Below are 21846 nucleotides of genomic sequence, written 5' to 3'. Positions count from 1 at the left end.
ACTGGTCCTGCTAGCTAGGGATCATGGGAGTAGGCCAAAAACATCTGGAGGGCCAAGGTTGAAGAAGCCTGTACTAGAAATTGCTGATTAATCACTACCTATGTCACATTCCAGATTGAAATGCTCAGATAGCATACTGACATCAGCTTCTGTCACTAATATTGTTTGTCTTTTTAGAGCAAAGTGGAACTTCATTGGTTAGATTTTCTCTACAGCATCATGCTATTTTACACCACACTCAAGGCATGCCAAATCTGCTCAGAAATGCACAGTCAATTATGTGTGCTATTGTTTGTGTAAGGGGTAAAAGCTGCCCCCCCACTTTCATGGGATCATTCAAAAGTGGGGACTTTAAGGAAATGGGGACAATCTTACCTTTGTAATAATACAAGGTGCACGAGGCTCTCCACTTTCTTTTCTGTTCTTTATTTCAACAATAAAAACAAAAGGCCTTGCTGATGCTACCTCAGTATCCTGCATCATTCCCATTGGCATTCTGGCCAAGGTTGAGGAAGCCTTATCCAAACCCTTCACTAGAACAACAGTCATATTTCACTGGTAGTGGTGTTTTTAACCACACAGTTTTTGTGTGGAATATAGAATGAAATCTTTTTTTTTTTTCTTTTATAGATCATCGTCATAGGTTATCCTTATCTAAATTAGAACATGATGGAGACATAACAGCCATTCATTTTGTTTTTGTAAAAATACATTTTGCTTTTGTCAGGTTTTGGGTGGGGGAATCCTGCGATATTTCCCTTTTCAGAATCAATTTCACATTGAACCAGAAAAAAAGCCTAGGTGGTCCTGTAACTAAGACACTTAAAGTACAAAAGTAGCATGATAAGGCCTTGGCAGAATGGAAATAAGAAACCTTTTAAGCAGAAAGAAATTCCGAACGTCATTCTGCCTTTTGACTTGTAATTTAATTCAGAAGTATTAGGCTTCTTCAGCAATAGTAATGGTAGCTGTTCTTTGAAAACCTCACGCTTATGCTGTGTTTTATTCCATTTCTCTTCCATTGGCACAGTTTCTTGCATTTAGCTATAGTGAAATGTTAAGCTTTCCTAAAAGGAGAAATCGTATTTGCTTAGAAAATCATTGCAGAGTTAAGAAATGCCCAATACAGAAAATCTGCAAAAACATTTTATTCACTTCCAGGTGCTCCTTTATTGTTAACAGCCTAATAATGATGTTCTAGAAAGGACAGTCAAAATTACTAATACGGGGTAAGGTGTAGTAAGTGCCAAAGTGATACAGGTTAGCCACAGAGAGTTTCTCCCACCCAGCATGATACCATACGTCTGGCAATTTCTTACTGAAGTTTCCAGAATCTACAAGAATCTTAGTAGCCACCACTCTGGGCACAGAATGCCTTAACCACCTCTTAAGAAAGAATTCCTGGTATCATCTGGGCTATAGCATCAGTCTGGTATATGTGGTACCATAGAGTAATAGGCAGTTGTGGTGCTATCACCCCTTTAAGACTGGTTTATGGGAATGGGTTAGAACCTCAGAGAAAATGAGCTTACATACAGCTGTCTCCCATTAAGGCTTCAAGGCCGGTGTCACAAGGTAATTGGGTGGAAGAGGTGAACACCCATGGTCTAAGTTCCTAAAAAACCTGGATTGGTGGGAGCTCTCGGCAGCCAGCTAAGCCGAGGTCAGCATCTATTTGGGCTTTTGATAGCATCTTGTTCTGTTGCTCAGCCTACTGAGATTTAAGTGTAATCGTTTATGTTAATTAGCTGGATAAGTTAGTGTTTGTTGTTCTCTTACCTTCTGAGCTACTTTAATCTGTGTGATTATTTGGAGTTTTTCTCTCTTGTAAAGTTTTGTTTTAGTAAAGCCTGTGTATGATTTTTATGAAATTTGGTCTGGTCTGAGTTCCTGGACCCTTTAATTTTGACCATGCTTTTTGGAGCAAGGGTCATCCAGTACAGCAGTACATGACAATTCCGCCAGTATGAATTAAAACAAACTGTATTTATTCTGCAAATATTATACATAGCAGTTCAGTGTGGAAGGGGGAGGAGCTTATAAAATGGGCAAAAAGCATAATGCGTAAATGCACAGCCATTGTTATGGCTGTAACCCTGCGAAAGTTTTTAGTGTGGCTCTAAGCTTAATTCCCAATTTTATTGCTGATTTTTAAGATACCATTCCACTGCTCACCCTTACTCCTGCTCTTCCCACCACCGGCATGTGGTTCCCAAAATGTTGCTAAGAAGGGCATATGGCAGTCAGAATGTAAAATGGGTTCCCACTCTTGTCTTGGAAGGTTTTCCTGGTCACAACCCATGGCTGCACTGCAGCCCAGTTGGTGGAAGCACCAGGAAGAGACCACCTCAAAGGATGACCTCAGTGAAGAGGCAAACTGGTGTGGAAAAAGGCAGCCTTTCAAGTACTGTGGTCTAATGCCATGGAAACATTCAGCAGTTAGTAAATGTTCATTCCAAAAAATTAATTTGCCCTCACAAGATGTAGTAGAATTCATTCCCTGAAGACCTAGTGATGGCCACCAATTGGCTAGACAAATTCATGGTGGATAAGGCTAGCAATGACTATGTTCTGCCTTCACTGTCAAATGAATATGCTTCTGAATACCAGCTGCTGGAACTGTAAGTGCTTAGAGTGTTGTTACACTTGCTTGTTGTCTTCCCATAAGGCATCTGGGTGGCTACTGTGAAAATAGGGTGCTGAACTAGATGGGCCTTTGGCCTGGCTCAGCAGGTGGTTCTTATGTTCTAATGTTTCCTCTAGCTTGGAAATATCAAGATCATTCCAAAACTGTTGACATAGTAATAGCTTTCCAGTGTCTGGATAAGCCATCTTTCCTGCTACTTCCAGATTTTCAATAAATATTTAAACATTCAGAATTTAAAATGTTAAACAGTGCAAAGTTTAACCTGTGACCATATTCTTATATGTGTTCCTCCTTCCAAAATCTCTGATCGCAGTTTCATCAGAGATTAAAGAAATATGTTGCTTGTAAAGGCTTTATTCACACTATGCTGGTCTTTTGAAGAATCAGGAGAGAGACTCCAGGTTTATTTTTAAAGGAAATGGCTGTTGTGCTACCACAACAGGTCATATCCTTATGATGCCTAGTTCCAAATGCATAATTTATTTTCATCCTTTCGTCTTTTGTTTTACTTCATTTAGTCATTGCTGTTTGCTTAAACTGCCTCCCTCTTGCTGATTAGTCTTGTAATTCATGCACATATGGCGATGTTTGTGGAGTAAACATTCCTTCCCACTCCCTGGTCTGCAAGTCTTTCACATTGCTTGGTTCTTATCAAATTAATGCAACTGCAATTAAAGCACAGTGAATTTGAATCAGTTATGGGTCTGAGTTCTTCCCCAAGAAATCTGCCCAGATGTTTGAGATGGTATGCAGCTGGCATTTTAGAGAGGTGACCTTGCGACCACAGTCACCATGAACCATATGTAACTCCAAGCTTAGGGATGTGTTTCCTTACACTAGATCATTTTGGGCATTACATAGAAAGGCTGAGACCAGATTATCATTGCAGATCTTTCTAGGTCTAAATGTCCAAACATCCTGATGCATGAATGGATTAATTTGAAGTGAGTCAATTTTGTCCCATTGGCGTCAATGTGATTTTAAACTGGCTTAAAAGGAAAGACTCTAGCTTAATTTGTCTGAAAACTGGACTGAGTTATTTGAGTCACCATGTGATACAAAACACTCTACTGAAGATGTCTTTGTGGGGGGGGGAATGAATTCAACTTTAGTGGGAAATTATTTATCAGTCACAAATGACATCTTTTCAAGGGCTGAACTGGAATGGGATATATAGCTTTCAGCTGTAGTGTTACTGCTTCCTTGTGGTGGGAGCTCCTTCATAGCAGTGGTAATTTATGCAAGCCCTAATTACCCGGGCAAGCCTCCTAGCATGGCAATTTTCAATGCCAGCATCACACATACATCGTGGCAGCTGGCAAGCTAACTGCACAACCTGAGAGACTCATATATTCAACATTTGCATACATTATTGCTTCCAAGTGGGCCAGATTTGCGGCAGCATAATGCCACCGCAACCAGGTGTAAACCATTTATACAGCTAAAAAAAGGCAAGGGCTTCTGGACTGTTCACTAGCTGGCTTGTTTGAGATCAGGGGGTTTGTGTATTGCCAAGAAAAATAGAAACCCAAGGGCTTGAAGTCACGCAGGATACAGAACATTATAAATGTATGCATGATGTTGGCAAAATGGATACAAGTTTTCTTGCTGCTCCGTAACACTAGAAGTTGGGCTCACCCAATGACACTGGCTGGCAGTAGATTCACAACAGGCAGAAGAAAATACTTCTTCATGCAATGTGTCATCAAGCTTATGGAGTTCACCGCCACAAATAGTTGTGATGGCCATTGTCTTGGATGACCTGAAAACATGATTAGAGACTTTCATGAAGGTTAAGTCTGCCAATGGCTATTGACCATGATAGCTAAATAGAATATCCAAGTCCAGAGGGAGTATATCTCAGAATATTAGTACTGTAGTGGAGGCAACAATATTTGGGAAGGGCAATTGCCTTTGTGCTCTGCTTGCAGGTTTCTTGAAAGTATTTGGCAGGCCACCATCAGAAACAGGATGCTAGACTAGAGAGACCTTTGGTCTGAACTTGTTATGTTCTTACATAGATGGCCACAATAGTTTGAGACTATGTTGGGTTGGGGGTTAAGGATTGCCCAAAGTTATAGTTTGACAGTTGAGAGCTTTCTGTGTGATCAAAGTATGTTGCAGTTACATTTTAGTCTTTGCAAGTTCCTTTACAATGACACCCCATCCTCCTACCTTTAAAATAAATAAAAGAGGAACCATATTTGTAAGCAACCGTCTGATTTTTTTAAGATTATAAAATGTTGATTTTAATTGCCATTGAACAGACTTTTTACCGAAATGTGCTTGATTATTGTAAAACTTTCTACTGATTTCTCAAAGCTTAAGGAACTTTGGATTGAAGTTTGGACTGACCTTCATTAAGCATGTGTCTTAATTAAAGATGTAGGCATTACATGGGAATTACATCCCATTAAATATGCTTGGGAGATGTATTATCCCAAGCCCTTTAAAAAATTTTCTGGGCATATACATATGAAATAAGGCCTAAATCCAGCACAGAATTAGGCATGCTTAAATAAAAATCTAAATTGCAACACAGATGAATGAACTGCTAGAAAATATTTGGAATGTTCTCTTTTACAGAATGATTTATCTCTCTCTCTTTTTCTTCTCCTCCATTTAACAGCTATATCTGGCATGATAGTTCCCCCCATGTGAAAGGATTGCCTTGAAGAATTTTACTAATGAAGAACTTGGATTCTGCTTCAGAACAAAGTCTGACACAAGTCCCAGAGCGGAACTTTTAACTCAGGCCTTTCTCTCTCTCTCTCTCTTTCTTCCTTATTAAGGAAAAAAGGAAGAATCTCACAATAATTGCAATGTTTTTAACAAAATAAAATGGTGGGGGGAAACCCGTCCTTGCAAAATAATACTGAAATTTACCCGGAGCCTGCAAGTGGAAGGTATTACTTTGTGCTGTCTATCCTAGGTTCTTGGGGGAGAGATTTATTTTGTGTCATGAAGAAAAATCCACTTGTGTCTTCTTGGTTTACGATTAACTCAGTCACTATTTGTCTTTTACAAATCATAATGGGAGAAGGGGTGCCATCACTAGGGACTCTTTTTTAAAAGGTATAATGAAGGGAAATAAAGTGGCGACACTTTTTTTAAAAAAAAACAAATCAAGTTTGTGTGGAACAGAAGTAGAAGTGCCAGAATAGGGGTGTTGGTTGTTTTTCTTTCCTTAGAAGAGTAATGGCAGTGCCAGTTAAGGGTTGGCTTATTTGTGTTACTCCTCCAGCGACAGTTCACTCATCTGATGTTTTGCATTCTTGGGAGGTGTGTGTGTAGTTCTGTGGGGTATGTATACACACACGTGCATATGCACACATAAATGCACACACACTTACCACATTAGGATTCCATTTTAGAGGCAGTGAGAAATTTTTTTTGGGGGGAGGGGGCATCTTTCTTAGAATATTGTACTTAGGTGACTGTGTAAATAATGCAAGACAGAAAAATTAGCAAAAGTGTAGCTAAGGACATGCATATCCCACCTTTTACCTTGGAAAACCCAGTGCCTCTGGATATAATGCTAAAAACTGCAGAATTAGATTAGCATGGCTCTCTCTCTTTCTCTCTCTGTCTTTAGCTTATATCAAACTTTTCCAAATGAGTGGCCTCCTTAATTACAGTTTAACCCTGTCTACACATACAAATCTCTTTGGGATCTGGTGTGGCAGGACAAAGGCACAAACGTGAGCCACTTCATTGCATTTCTGCATATTCTCAACGGAAATATATTTCCTAGCTTACTTACATGGGGTTTTTGGTTTTGTTTGTTGGGGCCAGGGGCAGAAGACAACTTCATCCTGCCGTCCCAGAGATGGCCCAGAAGCACACATGCACACAAAACGACATGTCCGTATCAAGCTGCGATTGCTTTTATATCAGTCAACCCTTTTGGTTTGCGAAAAACTCTCTTAAGCAACAGGTAGTGGCATTTTTTTTATACATAGAAAATTAAAATATGAAAAAAGGGCGGAGGAGACAGAGTGTTATGTGAAGGTTTGCAAAGTAAACCCTCACATGAATTTAGCTCTCATTATGTAGGGAGCATACTTAGTTGACGGTGCAGAAAACCTCTAAGGATGCATTTACCTGATTGTTTCCCCCCTTTGCCATTGCGTTTTGTATGTAGTTATAAATACTGTAGATCTTTTGGGGTGGTTTTTTTTTTTGGCCAAAGTTATTGTTCTATTTATACAATTTAATGTCTTAAGACAGTTTTTTCAATCACATACACAGTCACACACGAGAATTACTGCATATTTTGCAAAATGAGCTCACTACCTTTAAGATTGCACATGCTTGCAAAATGAATTAAAGAAAAAAAGCTTTTTTAAAAAGAAGAATTTTGTAAAATATCCATATAAATAATGTATTTATCTTTGGAATTTGTACATTGCTTTTTCCCTGCAGCATCCCAGTTTATTTTATTGTGTATGTTTGCTATGTGAAAAGTGCTAATTTGTTTGGTCATTCACAGGTGTATTAGCTGTTTAAATGTGATTTTAATACAATTCATTTATAGGGTTTTTTAGTAATTGTTTTAAACCATGCTTCCATTTTGGTTTAATTTTCACTCAAAAGCCATTGTCTATTTTTGTATTATTTGTAAGTTAAGAAGGTTTTTTCCCCCAATATATGGCAAAAGGTAGCATATTATTCTTGTAGCATTTAGTTATGTAGGTTTAAAAAAGTATCCTTTGCTTTTGAGGCTTATAAAAAAAAATCTAATGCTGTTTTACTCTATTAATATGCATGGAATCTCTCCCCTTTGGAGTGACGCATTTTTTGTGCATTAAATATGGGGAGAAACTTCATAGAAATCAATGAAAATACTTTCTTTCTTGTCTGCTTGTATATTTCTCTGTCTTTCACATGAATATAAACCAGCAGATTGGATGCCTTAACAATGCAAATCATATTCATTTCACTTGTACATTGTACTGCGCACCAGAACTGTCAATCATCACTAACATTCTAAGGAGAAAAAAAAGGAATTTGAAAAGCACAAAAGAACTGTTTTGTTACCTTAAGACAATGTGACTTTTTTCTAGCCAAGCAACAATGCTGCAACTGTGCATGCTTCCTGTTTGAATTTTGCAATTGATTTCACTCAGATATCACTGTGTGATCTTTTGGGAAGGGGAGTGGGGTTGGGGGGAGGAGAGAAAGAAAGAAAGAAAAAATCCATAAGGTTTTTGCCCCTAGAACAATAAGAACACACTCACATATAAAGAAACTGGAAAATATAAGGAATATCAATGTATTGCTTCTCTATCGTTCAAACATTTATTCTAATTCACATAGTAAGCAACGGCACTGCAATGTAATCAAATTTAAAGCCATATTTTGTCCAGTGATGCCCTCCACTGAACCCATTCAGACAGAGTTGCACCAGTTTAGACACTCATACAAAGTCATATACATGTATAACCCCTTTCCTTCAACGTCCAAAGATCCTTTGAACAATAGGTAGAATTTGTTTCTCCAAGTATTTATAGCGTGCTGATAAAAGGAAATTTATATTTAAAAATCTCCCTGCCCCAAATAGATCCTATGACTTTTACATGATTCTTAAAGATGCCGCTCTTAACAGAATATGGCTTTAAGTGGAAATGACCATGTTTCAGTCTTTACAAAGTGAAGCCTCTGATTGGCTGAGTTGTGTGGAGGATGCCCATTTCCTCTCCAGTGTACCAGGCTGCATCTAAAATGAAGTCATCTCTGAATCTACTAATCGTTCACCTTCTTAACTAAACCTTTTGGAATAGACACACACACTGTACAGTTCTATTGTTAGAGAAAACTAACTACTGTAGAGATTGTTATAATTTTTTTGCAGAAATTCAAGCTGTAAAAACTTTTCAACTTTCACAATATTTAATTAAAGTTACTTCCTGTCTGTGAGTGCAGCTCCTGGCTGTGTATTTATTCATTTGGCTCTGCGAAGTTGACAGACAACGAAAAGTGCTGAATGTCAGACAGCGGCAATGGAATGGACACCCCTTCGGCATTCTGTTGTAAAATATGAAGCAGCAAAAATAGGGGGAAGAATGCATTGTGGGCTGCTTATGATAAATTTGCTGTAGGGGAAAAAATACATTCTGTACTTACAGCTCTGAAGAGAACCACCATGATCTTGGGGCTCTGTTATGCATCTGAGGAGCTATCGCGCATAAGTGGTCCATTTGTGGCTAGCCCAATGTCTTCAGTGTTGGAAAATGCTTCATGTGCATGGAAGGAGCATAGTTCAGTGGTTTGTCACATACTTTGTAAACAGGCAGTCTCAGGTTCAGTCCTGGGATCTCACTGAAAGAACGTAAAAACAGCGTTGCTGGATCAGACCCAAGTCTAGTATCTTGTATCCAACAGTGGCTAACCAGATGTCCATTGGAAGCACACATGCATGGGTAAACCAGGGCTTTTTTTCAGCTGTAACTCACTGGAACACAATTCTTGCACCTCTCAGGTGGGCATCATTGACATTATAAGATAACAAGGGAGACATTTATGGTGAGTTCCAGCACCTCTTTTTCTAGAAAAATAGCAGTGAGTACAACAGTCTTGTTCTGCTGTTGTTTCCCTCAACCAGCATTCAGGAACACATTACCGCTGATCTTGAGGGGGTTGTATACATCCATATAGACCATTGATAGGCCAATGAAAAGGCCTTATCATCCATCAATTTGTCTAACCTCATTTTAAGGTTGCCTGTGAGAATATAAAAGGGTTTCCTATAGTAGCAATGGAAAAGACCCAAAGGCCTAAGAGAGCTGCCATCAAGAGTAGGCCATAGTACATGGTCAAGTAGTCTGACTCGGTATAAAGCTGCTCCACATACAATAAGTGGCTAACCTAAGGTTGTCCAGATATTTGCCAGACTCCATCTCCAATCAGTCCCTGCCAGTACAGACAGTGGTTGGGGGATGATGGTAGTTGTAGTCCCAACAACATCTGGAGGGCCACAGGGTTACCGTTCTTCAAAACAGAAGAGTATTGGGCAACCGAAAATGCCTCAGAAGGCCATGAATCACAGTACAGAGATATGTGATCATCTAATGAGGCGGTAGTTTCATGACATCATTATTTATCAAACAATATAGTGTCTAACACCCACATTAAAAACAATGAGATACTCAGCATGGTCCCAACTCATGCTTACTCAGAAGTAAACTCCACTGTATTCAACGGACCTTGCTTCCAGGCAAGTGTGTAAGGACTGCATACACAGCTTTAGCTGTACTGTACCCACAGTGCCCTGGAATGCCAGTTTTCAAATTACTGCTCCCTCTGCTACTATAATTTGATGGTCCCATCACTATCATTTTGGAAGCTACACCATAATAAGGTAGCGGATTTAGAGGTCTTATCAGGTACGAAGAATATTAGTATGTAAATACAAACACACAGAGAGCAGTGTTCGAAACTCCCATTGTTCTAGGTACATTTTGCGACAGGGAATTTCATTAGCACAAGCAGTTTCTGAGCTGTGGGCGCAGTACTGCGCCTAAGATTTCAGATTAAAACTGCAGAGTGGAAGGAAAGGAGAACCTTTTCTACCTCTCCACTTCCAGCTACTCTCTGAAGACTAGAGAAGAGACCCTCTTAAGAATATTAGGGGAGTGGGCAGGGGAAGGACTAGACTATATGAAAAATGAACATAATATTTTATCTGCAGTTCATCTGTATTGTTATTTAAAAAGCGCACCTAGACATTCAATTGTTGTGCCCATGAAATATACTCGGGAGTCGAGAGTGGATTTCATGCTCTTTATTCAGCTCATAGTGGTGAGGAGGAATGCAAGTTCCCCCAGAATGTCTGCTTTATATACATTATTTACACAATGGGCCCCACGTGATTGGCTAATTCCAGGATTCATCTGTAGGCCAATCAGGTTGCGGATTCACTTCCACCTGGAGCTGGATTGAGTGGCTCCTGTGGACCAATCAAACTGTTGCATTCTGAATCCTATTGTTCTAGGACCAATCAGACTGCTGCCTTTTGGATCCTATTCAACTTAGTACATAACAGCCCATAACCTAGGTTTAAGGTGCCATTTAGCTCCTAGCTTTCATATCTCAGTTTCTAACACTGACACACAGAGAGCGACACAAACAGACATGTACTATTGGCTTGCCAAGAACCTATGCTAAGTGGCTCCCAGGACCTTCAGAATGTGAAGGGCAGTTGAACAATTTAGTATTGCCAATATTGAGGTGGTGAATATGAGTGATCCATCAAAAGCATCACCAGCAAGAGTTTTTGAACCACTTGTATTCCAAATGTTTGTTTTACATTTGGGACCGTAGGTGTTATAAGTTTAGTTCCAAAAGGTGATTATGTGAAGCAGCCCACAGTCTAAATCTGTCACTGATGAATGTGGAACAGGTGATGAGCATCCATTTCATAGAAGAGATAGAACAAGTTTTAATTTATTCAAAATCTGAATGGCTTGGTTAATATTAGCTTGAGCATGTTCACTCCAGCACCTGGGATAGTAAATTCACGAGAGAGGCTGGAGCTGGTCTACAATTCTGCCTAAATACACAAAACATGTAATAAAATCTGAAGCACGAACAGCCATTCACCATATGGGGAGGGCTGTAGATTAGTAGATGAGCACTACTGCCTACTTTGCATGCAGAAAGTCCCAGGTTAATTACTTCTATTGCCCTTCACAGTCATGTTTAATATAGAATACAAAATCTTTCTGATTTCTTCCTGTCATGTATTATTACCCCCATATGCCTCTTGCTTATACGGCCACAAGTTCAAGGTGTTCTGATTACATCACTTGTGAGACTACTGGCAAACTTCTGGAAGAGAATTTCAAATTCTTGTCAGCAGGTTACAACTTAGTGACTGTCAGTGACCTCTCCCATACCAGCATGTCAGAGACTATATTTATCAAACGATGTCATATCTGTGATTTTAGTTCTGTGTGTGTACACACATGTGTGAACACACAGTGCTATTTTTCTAGAACTCACCATGAGCGCCTCCCTTGTTCTATTATAATGGCAATGTCGCCCACCTGAGAGGTGCCAGAACTGAGTTCTGGTGAGTTCTGGCTGTAAAAAAAGCCCTGCAAACACACACACAAATACAAATACAGAAAGAGAGAGAATGTCCAACTTTAGACTTAGCTCTGAGTCTACAGCAGGAGTAGGGAACCTGTGCCCCTCCCCAATGTTGTCGGACTCCAACTCCCATCAGCCTCACTCAGCATGGTCAATTGTCAGGGATGGTGGGCCTAGTGAGTGCAACATGTGTGCAAGAGTTAATAGTTAAACTGAGCCATTGTGGTGCAGTGGTAAAAGTGGCAGACCAAAACAGAGGCCCAGGTTCAAACCTCTACCCAGCCATGAGGCTTACTAGGTTGGACTCGATGGCCCTTGTGGTCTCTTCCAACTCTATGATTCTATGATTCTAGGTGACCTTGGGCTCACCACATACTCTCAAGCTTGGCCTATCTCACTGGGTTGCTTTCAGGATAAAATGGGGGACACACCAAACAACAACAAAATTAATATTTCTACCCCACCCAGTATAGCAAACAACAAAACAGAAGAATACTATTTCAAAAAACAACAACAAAACAATAAAAAGCATTGAAAACATTTAAACTGATACTGCCTTGAACTTCCTGGAACAAAGGTGGCCTATAAATGGAATAATTACACCCTGAGGACAAACTATTTGTCACCACGCCACCTCCCATTCCATCTATCCCAAACTTCACAGCTGGCTTGTCAGAGTGCTTCTCATTTTCCCACCACTGGCCTTGGCTCACTGTGTGGTGATAACATCAGAGGGCCTTCTCTGGTGTTGCCCTCTCAAGTGAGGGATACCTACCTCCTGGAGGTGCAGACAGTGGAGATTCTGATGAGATTCCACCATCAAATAAAAACAGCCTCATTCTCTCAGGCCCGTTGCGTAGCATGGGGGGCAGGGGTCCATGGCCCCGGGCGCAAAATTCTGAGGGGGCACAACCGGAAACCCCTATGCAGTCCACCAGCTTCCATAGGGATCCCCATCCCGCCCTAGCGAAGGTGGCAGAGCAGCTCAGGCCCACGGTGAGTGAGCGTGGACAGAGGAAGGGAGGCAAGGGGCATCGGTGGGATTAAGTCTTAGGTAGTCTTAGGCTGAGGACACTTTGATATGACAGCCTATATGTTTTAGAAATAACGTAAAATAAATATTAAGGTCTCCAAAATGGCTAAGATTAGCCCTGCTTTCAGCTTGCTATGTTATGGAAAGCCCTCCTGCCGTAGCAACACCCTCAGGATTTGCAGTGACCTGCATGAGATATTTTACCATAGTTTATTTGTTACAGATACAGATAATTGGAAAGATAAAGAGTGGGGAAAACTGACATGCTTTTTTTAAAAAAAAAAAAAAACAAAGGCGTCTAGGGTAAAATCAGTATGTTAGTTTTCCAGTGTGGTTATGGACACAAAGCTGCTCCCCTAGAGTGGCTCCAACACTGCACTGGAGACATGCAGAGAGGGGGGGAGGGGAGGGGGAGGGAGGACTGGTGGTGATAGGCTGGACCTCTTGAGTGTTTCCCACATCAGTCCCCCCTCCCGCAGCCTGCACCTTATCAGAGCAAAGGTAACCCATGAATCAGGCAACAGCTTAATGGTACCACTTGAAGCCTCTCAAATGGCAGTGGGAACTTCCTGCAGGAATCAAATCCTGCTAGCATATTTATCCTGAATAGACTGCTTTGTAATGTTAGAGTATGATGCCATTCCAGATCAAAGAAAGAAAGAAAGTAGAAGCAGAGCTCCATAAGGTAATAGCCTATTCACAACAATGGCTCCTCACTTTCCCCTGGATGTCAGTGCTCATGCTAGTTAAGGAAGGAATAATAGTTCATACCCTTTGTTCAGCAACATTTTTAGCCAGATCTGCTCCTAGACCCCCAGACAGCACAATGGCCTGGAAATCTGCTAGTTTATCCACAACAATGTAATGTCTTCTGTTGAAGTCTTAAAAATATTTTAGGCACTGATTTCTTTAACAACAAAAACGGCTTCACTTAAAACAAATCAAGGAACTAATAAGAGTAGCAGGCAGCATACACACCCTTTGCACTTTCCACAGCTGTGCAGAACCTATTGCCTGTGGCCCTAATTTACAATGTTGGGTGTGACACAAGTAAAGACATGGATGGGCTGGAAGTGGGGGTTGCAGTCACCACCCATCAGCAGATAGGTGGCACCTACAAAACCCCATGCAAGGCACTATGAAAGCACAACAACCTGTGGCTTGCAAGGTGCTGGTCCTTCACCAGCATGGTTTGCTTTCAGTGTGATGTCAGGTGAGTGGTCCCACCCACGTGTCCAACTTGGCTGACCCCTTGAGTATGATCAGTTCCACTGGGCAGCTCCAGCTCCCCACCCTTGACTTACAGAAAAGCCCATTGTAGTGTGTCATAAGGTTTTGTGGAAGCACAGGCATGCAATCAGGCAGACCATTGAAAAGATGGTGAATGATGAAAGACAGAAGACAGGACATTCACAAACATCTCTTGGCAACCTCAGAGGTAAACCAGGTCGCACAAAGCATTTTTTCAGAATAATCTCAAATATTCCACAACAAGCCTCCACTTCAGGTCTTCAGAATTAAGGAGACTGAGCTTTAGAAAGTGGTTCAGAAAGCTGTTGCCTGTAGAATAAGCACAGCCACAAATTTACACGTTAAGATCTCTGCTGCTAGAATCTACAGACTAGAGTCATCCAGCAATAATATTTCTAGGAATGTGCTCAGGCTCCCATGTGTCAATGTGTAGCATTTTGCTCCTCTTTCGATCCCAGTCATGCCCTCTGAGTGTTAAACAATACAGAGCAACCTTCTAACAGCTCTTAATATATATTTTATTTCAACTATCACTCTTATTTGGCAGGTGAGTTATTCTGCACAGCAGGTGTTCCTTAATGGTGTTAAAGAATAAACAGAACTTAGTGATGGTCTTACATACCCATTAGCTAATGGATTACTAAGCAAAAGGGACTCATGTTTAACCTCCCTGCACTTAGCCCACTGTTGAGAAAAATGTGAAAAAAGTATAAACCAACACTCCAACTGCAGTTCTCAGGACCCATGGGAGGTGAGCTCAAACTTTAAATGCAGTTCTTTTGATAGACAGGTGAATGAATGTGGCTATCATTATGTAATCACACAGCCTGGGAACTATTTATCATATTTATTATCCATGCAACATGTAGCTGTGATTTTTTCAAAAGCCCTTGACCTGCCTGAGAGAGGCAATGCTATTAGCATTGCTTTAAGGACCACGCAGAAAGGATTAAGCAGAGCAAAACTATGGAGTTGATCACGATGGCTCCCATTTCTACATTCCACCTGAACCCAGTAGATAATGATGCAAGAACTGTCAGAAGAACATGACAAGGTTCCCTTTCTCTCCTCTGTCCAACAGCACAACTTACACACCTTAACTGGCACAGCCCCATTGGGCTTCTGGGTTTTCATAGCCTCTCATCGTCCAGTTTTCAGTTAGCCATGTAGCATATTGATATTCACCAGCATTACCACCTTTTGTCTATTTATGCAGCAGGATCCTTTTTCCTTCCATGCCTACTACTGATCAACTCTTCACGCTAATGTGACTGCTAGATTAGATGATTTATTGCAAGGATTAGACAATTTCATGGGTCTATCAACAGCTATGAGCTATGGAATAAGAGATGTGGAGCAAGAGTTCGGGGTAAGAGAACAGATAACTCAAGAGCAGTCTAGAACCACCTGGCTATTGGAAACAATCTAGAATGCTGGAGTAGGTGGACCTTTATTATGTTCACACTTTGTTGAGTTTATGCTCAGCAAATCACTCCACTGTACCTAGAGCTACCTTGCCATTTGACCTGCCTCTGAGGGAGGATGAATTGGCAATCGGCTCTCTGCAGCCACACAGCCTCACTGGACTCCAATGGCAGGAAGCAACAGAGCTGAGTGTTAACTGCATATTGGTGACCCCCTCACCCCAAACTTCCTGATGACATCTCCCAGCAGTTTCATCTGTTAAAAGAGTATGAGGGACAAGATGGAACCTTGTGGAACCCCACAGCACAACTACCATGGGTCTGAGCAGAAGTCCCCCCCCCCATGATAGTCTCTTAAACTAAAATTGCAGAGTGAAACACTCTATCACTATGCCTCCAATTCCCAACCCACAGAACTGGTACAGGAAAATATTGTGGTTGATGGTATCAACACCCACTGAGAGATCAAGGAGAAGAAACAGCAAAGTGTGGAAACATAGGCTGTTAGACTTTTAAAATATGCCCTTTCAAGTGAGGTCCAAAATGCCCCCTTAAAAAGCTTTTTTGCTTTTTAAAAGAGTTTCTCTTCCCCCAGCATAGGAAAATGACCATGTTTGGCAAATTAAAAATGGTTTACTTACAAACTCTCCAAAAGTGAGATTCGTGTGCTTCAGAAAATCGCACTGGCAGCAAAATTTGGCTGAGTTACAAACTCAAGAATGGGTGATGAGAGCCAGGTGGTGGAGCAACCAGCTCAAACCTCTTCACATGCTGAGCTTCTCTGATAGGCTGGGGGATGGAACAATAAACTTGATTGCCTAGTTCCTCCCAGGTGAGGGGAAGTGATGTAACTAAGCCTAGCTTAGTTACAGCTTCCTGCATTAACCCCTTCATGCATTGATTAGACTTAAGCAGGGAGTTGCCATATTTCAAAATATAACATTCCTGACACCCACAAAATTGTTGAGCTGTTTGGGGAACAAGCCCAAATTGTTTAAGCTTTTGGAGCTGTTTCTGCTATGTTTTCCAATGCGTTGCCATATCTCCAGGTTTTCCCTGACATTTTGACAATTTGGCAAAATTTCTCTGACGCCATTTTTACACCCGAGAACTAAGACATGTCAGGAATGTCGTTAAGCATTCTTAGGTGAGGTTTGGACTTAAATTTTTTATATATATTTTTTAAAATACCTGAACTAATTTCCCTGGATTCCATATCCTAGACACCAGACTGATCACTAGTAACATTCCTCTAAGGTTGATTCCTGGAATTTCACTCTGGATTTGTACCCATGTTCTCTTCTTAAACTAAAAGACCATGTAGCTGGGCCAGCAATGTAGTAAATGTTAACTAGAGGGCTGGTGAAGTTTTAGGCAGGCCAATGTGGGAGTCAGCAATAGTAAAGCTCTAGTTGTTTTTAATCTTGCATGTTGTTCTTCTGTGTGAAGTTTAATCACTAAGTTGCATTTTCATATTATATATTGTTTCCCATATGTTCATTATTTACATATTTTGTTCATTATTTCTCCCTTTCCTGAGGATTCATTCATGTATAAAGTTGATACTATTACACTTATATTTTCCATAGAATGTTTGTAAACCGGAACACTCACTTCCGGGTTTGCAGTGTTTGGGAGCCAAAACTTCCAAGTTTTGGCTCCCAAGAGAGCCAGTGTGGTGTAGTGGTTAAGAGTGCTAGACTCGTAATCTGGGGAACCAGGTTCGCGTCCCCGCTGCTCCAGAAGCAGCTGCTGGGTGACCTTGGGCTAGTCACACTTCTTTGAAGTCTCTCAGCCCCACTCACCTCACAGAGTGTTTGTTGTGGGGGAGGAAGGGAAAGGAGAATGTTAGCCGCTTTGAGACTCCTTCAGGTAGTGATAAAGCGGGATATCAAATCCAAACTCAAGTACCAAGGCATTCGGGATCCAAGGTACAACTGTACTTAAAAAAGACAGTGGCATAGTTCAATGATAGAGCATCTGCTTTGTACGCAGGAAGGTCCAAAGTTCACTTCCCAGCATCTTCAGGTAGGGCCAGGAGAAAGTCTTGCCAGGAATCCTGGCGACTCACTGCTGATCAGTGTGGACAATACTGAGCTAGATGGATCAATGGTCTGCCTCAATATAAGGCAGCTTCTTATGTCCCTAACAGCCAAAGCCAGAACAATAAGGCCATAAGAGGAAGAGCAGTAAAACCTGCCAGCCAAATGTCACTACAATCACTAACAACCCATCCTAAAAAGGAAGGACTTCAAAGTGCAGCAGAATTCCATCAGGGAAGGGGTGAAGAGACAGTTCTCTCTGGGCAGGAAATGACAACACCTGAACATAGCCAGTGAAAAGGCCCTCTATTTCTCTGGATCTGTACAAAGTCAAAACATTACAGCCATACCTCACAAGTCGAATGGAATCCATTCCAGAAGTCTGTTCGACTTCCAAAACGTTCAGAAACAAAAATATTTGGAAGCTCCTGCAGCCAATCGGAAACCGCAGAACCAGCGTCGGACTTTTGGGTTCCAAAAGAACGTTTGAAAACTGGAACACTCCCTTCCGGGGTTCGATCGTTCTGGAGCCAATTTGTTCAGGAGCCAAGGCATTTGAGATCCAAGGTATGACTGTATTGCACGATTGCATGTTAGCAATTCCCTGCATTAGAAATCAAGCATATGCGAAATAATGTTGTTGTTGCTGCTGCTATTATTGTTACCTCTATGTACATCTTGCCCTTCCTCCCACCATTTGCCAGGGTGGCAAATGCATCAATAATACAGCACATTTAAAAAGCATCCTATAATTTGTCACACTACGATATGTGCTTTCCACAGGTGGGAACTTTTGACTGCAAGGCAGGGGAGCATTCAGGAGTGTGATCTCCCCACTGGCATTCTGAATTGCAACATTCAAGGTGACTGTACTAAATGCCTTCTCTGAACATGTAGATTGGCTCTCATGTGGCAGAATTACAGTGGGGGTGATGTCTCAGGTAAATATTTATTGACATTGCCATACTAAACAAACATCCTCAATATCCTCTACCCAATAAGAATTTGTCTGTAGAATTTCAGGGTATGTAACTGGCACTGTCTGTTAAGTTTGAGAATGCAAATTAAAAAAATCTGAGATCTTTCCAATTTGGTGTTTTATTCCATTGATCAACCCTTGAATTTAACCTTAGTTTCCCTCTTTTTACCTCTGAAGAGCTTTTGCCAACAGATCTACTTTCAGGCGGATAAAAATATGTATCATTCCACCAGTAAATTATGCAAATTAAACAACTGATTAGCATACCGCTTCTGCTAGCATTAGAGGGGTTGCAGAAGGGGGTTGATAGGTAAAGTGATCTCCTTAGTGATAATTAACTTTGATCTCTTCAACAACAGTTAAGTTTAATACAAAGGGAGAGGGGGGCAAAGAAAGAGAAAGTGCAAAATGACATTTTTGGTATGGTAACAATAAAACAGCAGTTCATCATTTGTAGCAGCATAGTATATGATAAGCACTTTTCTCCCAGTGACATAATAATTTAAAAGTAAGATGAACAACAATCTTTAAAGTATGCTGGATTTGCATTACTTTCACATGCAGTCTTTGTTGGGCAACCTCTGAGGTGTTGATGAAGAAAAGAACAGAAAACGTACATTGGAACATTGACAATAACAGCAGCAGTAATCATAATGCCTTTTGTACTCTCTCTCAGAACATCAAAGCCCTTTCCTATGCTCTGCAGTGATAGCAGCTGGTACATTTTGCCCATCCTATGGGATGCCAGATCTCATAAAACCAGCACTTCCTTGTACCAGTAAAAGCTGACAGTGGTACTAACTTCCCAGTTCAGCCCATTTGTCCAGCACAAAATTCTGCTTTAGTTGCAGTATTACTAACAGCAAACATGGCAGAGTTGCCCCATGTTAGACATGGATAATTCTCATTACATGTATTAGTTTCTTCTTGTTCATCCCTGCAGTTTCCAGTTGAGTTAAGCATTCATTCTGGCAAGGAGAAGGATGAAAGTTCCCCATGGCTTTTCCTTCGCTGACTGATCGATGGGGCTTTCTTGACGTCCCTCTTGCCACAATTTTATTTCTAGAAGTAGGGGGTACAGCCTACCCATGGTGCTTGGTCAACTTGCCAGTGGCAGAGGTCAGAAAATATTCTCCTCACTTCTGTAGTCTTCACAACCACATTTTGCCTTGTAGTGGTGAGACCACTGGACTAGGACCATTGGGAGACCAGGGTTCAAATCCCCACTCAGCCATGAAGCTAACCTACCTCACAGGTTTCTTGTGAGGATCATACGGAGAGGAGGAGAACCATGTATGCCACCTTGAGTTCCTTGGAGAAAAGTGGGTTATAAATCTAATAAGAAATAAATTGCGCTCCATAAATATGGAATATATGGGGTGTGTGAAGTAGCGTGACTTGATGCAGTAAGAAGATTCTTACAATTATCTCATGGTTAGCATGGAAGAGCTTGATATAAAGCATTTCAAAGGTAGAGATATTCAGAATCATTTGTCTCAACACAAAGAAGCAAGGCGAAACATTATAGTTAATTGCAGGGGTTTGGACAAGAAGATGCTTTGAGTCCCATCCAGCTATACAAAACCCCACCTAGGGATGAATTACAGTTCTGGTATATTCAGTTCTGGTTCTGTTTATTTTTGATGAATTGTTGGACTCTAATGGGAAATGTGAGAAAGTATCTCCCCAAATAAGCATTTTGAAATCCCATTTATTTCAATGGGAAAGATTTAAGCTCATACTTAAGTAATGAAATTGAAATAATTGGATCTTATTACATATCCTCTACATTGGATAGATCTTTGTGACCAAGATTGTAGTCCATATCTTTGTGACCAAGATTGTAGTCCATAATGAAAGGATACACACACACACACACTGTATATATTTTCATAGATTAGGAGTAACATAATAATATGCACTTCGCTATTCTAAATTTCATGTGCATGACCTAAATTGGCAGCATGGAGTGGGATTTGCCATATGCTGTTCTGGGGGTTCTCCCAACCCCTATCTTGCTCCAGAGCCAATTGGGTGGGGCACTCAGAGGAGGAGAAGGGGATAAAGCCCCATTGAGAAGCATAAGTCCTTGTACACAATTAGGGCTTGTTAAGTGAATCCCACCTATAGTCTTTGTGTAGTAAATTAGAAGGAAGAAGTGGTGAAAAACCAAAGGAAGGACAACTTCCAGGAGCAAACTGGAGGAGTGAGTTCAACCAGAGTTAATGGAGGAGGGAAAAGAGACTGATATACTGGTGTTTGGCTTCTGGGGAAATACAAATGTAGTATTTTTCTTCTGGCCCTACAAAGAGAAACAATTACAGTGGTACCTCTGATTACATACTTAATTCATTCCGGGGGGCCGTTCTTAACCTGAAACTGTTCTTAACCTGAGGTACCACTTTAGCTAATGGGGCCTCCCGCTGCCACCACCGCACGATTTCTGTTCTCAACCTGAAGCAAAGTTCTTAACCTGAGGTAATATTTCTGGGTTAGCGGAGTCTGCAGTGGCGTAACGTGGGGGGTGCAGGGGGGGCCGGCCGCACCGGGCGTAACATCTGGGGGTTAGGGTTAGGGGGCGCAAATCCACAGGTTAGGGGGCGCAAATTACTTGCCTTGCCCCGGGTGCTGACAGCCCACGCTACGCCACTGGGAGTCTGTAACCTGAAGCGTATGTAACCTGAAGCATATGTAACCCGAGGTACCACTGTAATATAATATACATAACGGTTGCAGTCCTATGCACACTTATGTGAAGTAAGCTTCACATAACTCATGGGACTTAACTCAAAGTAGGCATGCATAGGATTGAAATTGCGCATGGTTCAAAGTACCTTATTTTATTTTATTTCATTTATTAAATTTCTATACCATCCCCTGAGGGATGGCTCAATCAGTAGAGCATGAGACTCTTCATCTCAGGGTTATGAGTTCAAGCCCACATTGGGTGAAAGATTCCTGCACTGCAGGGAGATGGACTAGATGATTCTTGTAGTTCCTTCCAACTCTATAATTCTATGAATCGAGGCCACCGCCCTTCATCCAAAGATCACTGTACAAATGCTATGGCCTTCCATTGTGTGTACATGTGTATATCATGGTTTATGCGGCTTGGATTTTGCTTGAAGACAATGAGATCATATGGTACTGTTGGACACCTAATGACACCAATTTATGGTGAACTATTAATAACAATAATTAACAAATAAAAAGTAATTTTGCATAAACACTGATTTTCATTAAAATGTGGAGAATGCACACAAATTGGCACCAAATGAGTATTTTGCCCATTTAATATGGGCAGTCACCAAATGTTGCTGGAAAATGTGAGTAACATATATTACACCCACAGACATGTAACATGGAATATTTACCTA

General features: G+C 41.0%; 2 long non-coding RNA genes across 2 annotated transcripts; one reads left to right on the top strand and one right to left on the bottom strand.

The window, feature by feature from the left end:
* Positions 1-457: 457 nt before the first annotated feature.
* Positions 458-8569, top strand: LOC310755090. Its single transcript, XR_014544150.1, has 2 exons — positions 458-3591; positions 5277-8569. It is a non-coding gene; the product is annotated as an uncharacterized lncRNA (long non-coding RNA).
* On the bottom strand, positions 6792-16216 carry LOC310755089. Its single transcript, XR_014544149.1, has 4 exons — positions 16090-16216; positions 15120-15228; positions 8774-8968; positions 6792-7791 (listed from the first exon to the last, which is right to left on the bottom strand). It is a non-coding gene; the product is annotated as an uncharacterized lncRNA (long non-coding RNA).
* Positions 16217-21846: the final 5630 nt, after the last annotated feature.

The sequence above is a fragment of the Podarcis filfolensis genome (assembly GCF_964270895.1).
Source record: "Podarcis filfolensis genome assembly, contig: HAP1_SCAFFOLD_165, whole genome shotgun sequence".
NCBI classification, from domain to species: domain Eukaryota; kingdom Metazoa; phylum Chordata; class Lepidosauria; order Squamata; family Lacertidae; genus Podarcis; species Podarcis filfolensis.
This window is presented reverse-complemented; position numbering and strand designations above follow the sequence as displayed.